We start from the raw sequence: 7,736 nt of genomic DNA, 5'->3' as shown, positions 1-7,736 counted from the left end.
TTCCACTCTGGGGAAAACAAACTGCTGTGCTAGAAGTAGCCCAAGAGTGAGGCCATGGATCAAGGGACTGGTATCTCCCTCTAAAGGAGACCTGAGGCCAGCAAAAGGCACATGAGTGAGCTTGGAAGTAGATCCTATCCCAGCTGAGCCCTCAGATGACTGCAGCCTTCAGATAACACCTTCAGCACTGGCTTGTGAAAGATGTTAAGTAAGAGGCACCAAGCCAAGGCACAATTCACAAAGTCCTAAATCACAGAAGCAATAGATAATACATGTTGAAGCTGCTAAGTGTGGGGGATAATTTGCTACACAGCATTGGATAACGAATACACAGGACAAGGGCCAGTCCTAAAGGGAAGCAGGGAATGGTGTAGATGAAGAACACAGTGCTTGCTACCTAACCCCTGTAAACCCCAGGCAGACTGTAACCTCATATTATAGCTCTAGAAATCTATAAAACAAAGGTAAAAAGTTAGCCCTGCTTTAGAGATATTTCCCAAGAGAGCATTCACAGTTCGGTTGCAAGCTGCTATTAACTCACATGATTTGGCCTCAGGGAAAGATAGTACTTTTAAGAGAACAACTCAGTGACAGCAAAAGTGAGTAAAACCTGAGATAAAGCAAGACAGAGTCAGCTGTGAACCTGGTCCTCAAGAAGGGGTGACCAAGAGTTAATAATACTGTGACTATAATGTGACCAACATGGGTGAGAAAAGTCTGGGTTGGGTAACAAGGGGTACCCGTGTCCGGAGATGTCTAACTTAGTGATAGCAGAGGCAACCTTGTGACTCTGAGTCAGTCTACTGGGAAATGACTGTCCCCTTTGGCTGATAAAAGGAGAAATCTGCAGCTTGCCAGGGTGGGAGGCTGCCAGGGTTAGATCAGCTATAGACCTGGGTTATAAACAGCAAAATAAGTCAAGGAAGAATATTAATTCTGTAATGTGGGCCACCAGGATGGATCCTGAAGGAAGCCTCTGGCTTGGTGGGCTGGCTAGAGCCCCTATCCTCACCCTGGTCATAGCAGGTAGAAGCCTATTGCAACAGGGCAAATGTAGGCTCCAGAGTGGTACAGGCAATATTTGTTGTATAAATTTTCTAGGGAAGATTTCAAATCAAGACCAACCACTCCCTTCTTTGCTAAATTATTTTTACTGAGATGTATAGATCAAGTGTACATAGACAGGTATATACAGGTATATGAAAAGCAAGCTTTTGCCTGGGGTTTGCTTTATGGCACAGGTAAACTGGCAAAGAATGCACTTACAGGTATAACTAGTAAAACTTCTAGACCTGTGTTGGTTAAAAAAGCAATACACCAAACTAAAAAGTTAAGCAAGAAATTTAAACCATATACTCACATTTGTACCTAATATAATTTATATCATATATACTTGCAGCTTATATATTTGTTAATATATTTATAGCTCATATATCTCAGCTAATCTAAAGAGCTCATCCTATCAGGAAAGTATAAAGAAAAATAATTATCATTAAAAACAATTTCATATATATAAAACCCAGGATCAACTATTTTAAAGTAAAAATCACAACTGATCAAGATGGAAAATATGGAATCTTTCTAGAGTTCAAATGGGTTAGTAAACTGAAACAAGAAAGTACATTTTCTACAACCCAGGTGCAGAAAGTTTTTGTACACCTCAGTTGTGGCATAAAGTCTCACCAGATAGTGTAAGACCTATCTTCTATTTATCTTACTATTTTATTTGATATTGTCCCTGAATTCATCTGCCCCTCTCCTATTAGCTTACTTTACCATGGATCCCACTCAAACATGTACAGTTTTATGTCTTTGAGTAAGTTATTGTATTAGTTTCCTCTGTTCTTGCAACAAACCATGTCAAGTTTGTTGACTTAAAACAATAGAACTTTATTCGCTCACAGCTCTAGAGGGCAGAAAATCAAGATCCCTTCAGTGAAACTAGGAAAGAGTCCTTCCTCTTTCAGCTTCTGGTGTGTCCAGCTGTTCCTTGACTTGTGGTTGTGTCACTTCAGTCTCTGCCTAGACTTCTGTGTCTTCTGTATGTATCTTATAAGGATACCTGTCATTGGATTTATCTGATGCTTTGTTTTTAAACAAATGTAGATGAGGACATCATCATTGATGTCCCTTTGTGGATATAATGCAAGTTTTATCTGCTGCATAGTCCCAGGAGTGGTATACTGGATTGTTTAGGATATAAACACATCTTCTATTTCTCCAAGTATTACCAAGACTACGTCTGCTCCAGCTAACTCTCATGTGAATGAAAATTCCTCTTTTCCCAGATTCTTGCTAACACTTGCAGTCATTCAATTTTATAATATTTGTTATTCTAGTTGAATGTCTTGCATTTTCCAGTATCTACAGCTTTACCAAGGACAAATACCTGAGCAAAGTCTCATGTTCCTCTAAGTTTTTGTTCTAGATTATAGTAGATATGATTTCCTTGTCTTTTCACTTTGTTCCCCTTTTCTTACACAAGAATTCACTTTGCTTATTTATTTACACACCCTTACTTCTGAGGCCAGACATTTTTCTACTGACCTTTGGCCCCATACACACCCTGCTATACCCTCCTGGAAGAAGAACAAGCAAGAAGTGGGCAAACAACACTCCGCAGACTGCCTTGAGACCTAAATTCTCATTAGGTCTTGCCAATAGGAAGTACTTGCACCTGGTGGGCAGCTGGAACGAGGGCAAGGCCATTTGTTACTGGCAGTGCCTCAGCTGCAGCAGTAGTGATGGCTTCTGCTCAGTGGCAGCCCTGTAGCTCCAGTGGCACTGGTGATAATGATCCATGGCTCCTGCTGTGCGGCTCCATCGGCTGTGCAGCTCCACTGGCTGTGCGGCTCCAGAAGTTCCTGCAGCAAAGGTGGGCTCACAAACCCCAATCTGGGGGCCCTGGCAGCTCCATGATCTCTGAGTAGAACACACCTTGCCCCTTTTGCTCCTCCAAAGATCATCATGATTAATTCCCCACATTAAAGCTCTCCCACTTTGAATGATCTAAAATTATTCCTTTTCCCTGACTGAGCACTGACTCATATACCTCCTACATTTTTTGCCTCCTCCTAGAATGATCTTTTGTCCTCCAACAGCACTTCAAAGAATGTATTTACAGGATCAACCTTCTCAGAACTAGAATGCCTAAGGATATCTTCATTCCACCCACTGAATTTCCCTGCTAATTTATTTAACTGTTAAAACCATGTTCATCCCAGTCTATGTTTCCACCCTCATTGCTACCATGAGTTTCCCAAGGAATTTCCTGCCCTCCAGGCCCACCGAAGGGTTGCAGCACCAGCAGCCAGATACCGAGGCTGTCCTGAATGGGACGGGCCTTGGCACTGGCACCTGATACATTACTGACAGCCACCTGTCTTTGTTAGATGATCCTGGATTAGGAATCTCACTGGAATATCCCACCATTAGTTTACATGCAGTGTCCAGGGACCCAAATGCCTAACTGTCAGAGCATTTGTTTGTTATAGTAAATGCCAAATTTGGAGAAGAATCAAAAGAACTTGTTGCTGATGAAGAAGACAGTGATGATGATGTAGAACCTATTTCTGAATTTAGATTTGTACCTAGTGATAAATTAGCATTGGAGGCAATGTTCACTGCAATATGTGAATGTCAGGTCTTGCATCCAGATTCTGAGGATGAAGATTCAGATGATTATGATGGAGAAGAATGTGACACGGACACACACGAACAAGGACAAGGATATATCCCTATGTTTTATACCTATGAGGAAGGATTATCACATTTAACAGCAGGAGGCCAAGGCTCCTTGGAGAGATTAGAAGGAATGCTTTCTCAGCCTGTGAGCAGCCAGTACAACATGGCTGGAGATTTAATAAGAGATTATGAAGATGGCATGCAGGTAGATACTACACCAACAATTGTTGGACAGTTTGAAGATGCAGATGTTAATCACCAAAAATGACTTATACTGCTATAAGATTCTGCTTATAACTGTAACAGAGAACTTGATGCTTTTTCCAGTCTGGAGTGAGATTGATGAAAATCTTTTTGCTTCTCTAAAACTCACTGAACCGGTTCTTTCTTGAGACAGCAAGTTGTTACCAGAAAAAGAAACTATGACCTTTATTTTAAAAGGTGAATTAAATATTAAAAAAAAAGTTTAAGTATGACTCCATTATCTCTTTGCATCCAATATTGCTACTGGAAAATGTAATGACAGCTTTTTCTTGTTCTTTTCAAGGTCATTTGTTCTTTCAGGAATCTTTTAAAATTTCTTTTTCCTCCAAGTTCTTAAGTTTCTCTATACTGTGTCTACCTGTCAGTTATTTGCCTTACCTGTACTGTATGACACTCTAAAACTCCTCTCAGTTCAATGTCATTTTTCTATGGATTGTCACTAATTCTTAAAATAGCTCTTCTCTACTCAGTATTCTCATTCTGAAACACCTATCATACTGATCCTTCCACTTACATATTCCATATCTCTTTTTTTTTTTTTTTTTTGACAGGCAGAGTGGACAGTGAGAGAGAGAGAGACAGAGAGAAAGGTCTTCCTTTGCCATTGGTTCACCCTCCAATGGCCGCCGCGGCTGGTGCGCTCCGGCCTGTGTACTGCGCTGATCCGGTGCCAGGAGCCAGGTACTTATCCTGGTCTCCCATGGGGTGCAGGGCCCAAGCACTTGGGCCATCCTCCACTGCACTCCCTGGCCACAGCAGAGAGCTGGCCTGGAAGAGGAGCAACCGGGACAGAATCTGGCACCCCAACCGGGACTAGAACCCGGTGTGCCGGCGCCGCTAGGCGGAGGATTAACCTAGTGAGCCGCGGCGCCAGCCCATATTCCGTATCTCTTAGCTTTTCTTTATATCCAGTCCTTCCAATTACCCTTATGACACCAAACTCTTGAGTCTTGTTACTCATTAATTAGTTCACCAAGGCTTACATTCTGCTATTCAATCCATCTGTTTTAGAGCTCTTCATTCATCTATTGCCTTCTTATTATCCATTATCTCTTGAGTTGGAACCTCCTTAGGACTGACCATCTATTTTTGTTATTCTGATATAAATATATGTGTGTATATATGTAGGATGTATTTATATACTTGTGTCTCCAGTCCATTGATTCTGAGTTCCTTTGCTATAGATTTCTTACCTCATCATCTTTCTTTTATAGCAGTAAAACTCCCCCAACCTCTCCCTGGTTTCCCCCAGTGAATTCAGCATACCAAGTGGCTTGACCAGCAAGGTGGCCTTGAATGCCAGGGTCAATAAAAGTCACCCAGAACTTAGGTTGGTTGTTTCCTGTGAGTTTAGAAAGGAGATGGAGGAGGGGAGTTGTGACTCAGCGGGTTAAGCTGCCAACTGCAGTGTTGGCTGTTGTAGCCATCTAGGGAGAGATCAGAGGATTGATGATCTCTTTCTCTTAAAAATAAAAAATAAGGACCAGTGTTGTGGCACAGCTGATTAACCTACTGCCTGTGACAGGATGCTGGCATCCCAGTTCAAGTCCCAGCTGTTCCACTTCTGATCCAGCTCCCTGCTAATGATCCTGGGAAAGCAACAGAAAGTGGACCAAGTGCTCGGGTCCCTGCACCAGCGTGGAAGACCCAGAAGAAGCCCCTGGTTCCTGGCTTCAGTCTGGCCTAGCCCTGGCTATTGTGGCCATTTGGGGAATGTACCAGAAGATGGAAGATTGATAGCTCCCTCTCTCTCTCTTTCTCTCTCACCTTCAAATAAAATAAATAAATCTTTTAAAAAAAGAAGAGGAGGAAGAGGAAGAAGAAGAAATGAGAGCAATCCTTCTTGGATGTTTCAAACTTCACTTCCACTATAACACACAACTATAAATGTTCCCATCCTGGTGCACCTGCCCTCCGAGAACTTCCTCTCCTTCCACCTGGGTACCACTCTACATCGCTCATGTGAAGTCTCCTAACCCACTAGGTGAGGACAGTGGGAAGAGGGAGGAGGAAGCCAGATATTCCACTCACCATTCGTGCTCACTTCCTGGCAGCTGGGTTCTATCTCTCCCAGAGCCTCAAGCTAATGCCAGATGGTTGTCATTGTGTTCCTGTCCTTACAGCAGGCAGTGGTCACCTTCCTATTGATTTTGTTTTGATTTATCCCCAAAGGCCAATTTCATGATGTTGCTTCCCTGCTCGAACACCTTTAGTGGAGTTCCATTATCCAGGGCATTATACACACCTAGCATACAAGGCCTTCTCTAATCCACCCCTCTTTCTCAATACTTTCCTCTACTTGGCATCCTCAAATTTACTTTGCCATACCATCTTTAATCCTAGGTAGCACAACTTCTTATCCATAGCAGAAACACAATAATACATACACCTCTTACATGATTATCCTAGCCACAAATTAATGAAAGTAAGGAAATAGCAAAATAATTGTTTTAGGTACAGAAAAAAGAAAAAAAAGAGACTTTCACATACAAAAAGTGGAAACAGGGGTCAGTGTTCAGGCACAGTGAGTTAAGCCACTGCCTGCGACCCTGGCATCCCAAATGAGTGCCAGTTCAATTTCTGGCTGCTCCATTTCTGCTCCAGCTCCCTGCAAATGTGCCTGGGAAAGCCGCAGAAGATGGCCCAAGTGCTTGGGCCCCTGTGCCTACGTGGGAGACTCTGAAGAAGCTCGTGGTTCCCAGCGTTGGCCTGACCCAGTCCCAGCCCTTTGGGAAATGAACCAGCAGATGGAAGACTTCTCTCTCTATAACTCTGCCTTTAAAATAAATAAATACATCTTTTAAAAAGTGGGAGGACACAATTCACCAGCACTAGGTCATGTGTTAAGCATTTTCCACAGTGTCAGAGAAGGGCTTGCAATAGAGGGTGAGCCAGACTTGCTTATTTGATCTTTCTCCTGTTCAAGCTTTCACATTGTCAAGATTTCTTAGTAGTGTGCAGCTATGGAAATTAACCTCATGATGTTGATCCCATTAGCAGCATTTCAACAAACAGAAGCAAACCTGTAAGGGAAAAGCACTAAATGATGATGTTGTAACCTAAGTCCTCCCATCTAATAGCTTAGGTTGCTGGCCCTAGGACCAAGGCAATTTGCAGTTATGATCTCTTATCCTCAATCACAAAAATTTGTCAGTTTAATGGGAAGTAAAATGAGTCTTTCTTTAAATACAGACATCACGATAAACTCACACATCCCGAACAAAAGCCAGGCCTGCTTCTAAAAGGAGAAGTGATCAAAATGTCCAGACAGCTGGACTAGATTTCTTTTGATGTTTCCACCATTTGTCCTTGGAACACGAGTCCTAAGTGCCTTGGAGAACATAGTGCTGCCAACCAGGATTCTGCCTCTTTAAAGGTCTGTTTATGTCTGCATGACTAATAGTGCTTATGTGTACTTAGGAGGAAATACCAAGCTAACAAGAAAGACCACAAATCCACAAAATTTTAATTTCTAGTTTTGGGAGAAGTTAACCTCCACATTCATGTTTTTGTATTATAAATTTTTGTGACGACTTTAAAGTTTGCCATGGTATTTATGGTGATTTCATTACAAACCACATCTTCATCTTTTAATTTCTTTCCTATTTATAATTATACAACTGTAATTAAAAGGTATTACAACTACACGCTATCCCAGCTAGAAGTTTGGCCTGCCAGACCTACAATATTCAAGGCGTTTCTCTGGTTTTATTTCTTTTCTCCATTTTGGAAGAAGGGCGGAGAAGAAAAAGGAGGCAATGGAGACTTGGGTCATTATAGCCTCAAAT

At 42.0% G+C, this 7,736-nt stretch overlaps 1 pseudogene; it reads left to right on the top strand.

Moving 5' to 3' along the window:
- The first annotated feature begins 3,250 nt into the window (after nucleotides 1–3,250).
- LOC100346701 (methylosome subunit pICln pseudogene) lies at nucleotides 3,251–3,952 on the top strand (annotated as a pseudogene).
- The last annotated feature ends 3,784 nt before the right edge of the window (nucleotides 3,953–7,736 follow it).

This window comes from Oryctolagus cuniculus, chromosome 11, assembly GCF_964237555.1.
Source record: "Oryctolagus cuniculus chromosome 11, mOryCun1.1, whole genome shotgun sequence".
Lineage (NCBI taxonomy): Eukaryota > Metazoa > Chordata > Mammalia > Lagomorpha > Leporidae > Oryctolagus > Oryctolagus cuniculus.
Note: the sequence above shows the minus strand (reverse complement) of the source record. Positions and strands in the feature narration are given on the sequence as shown.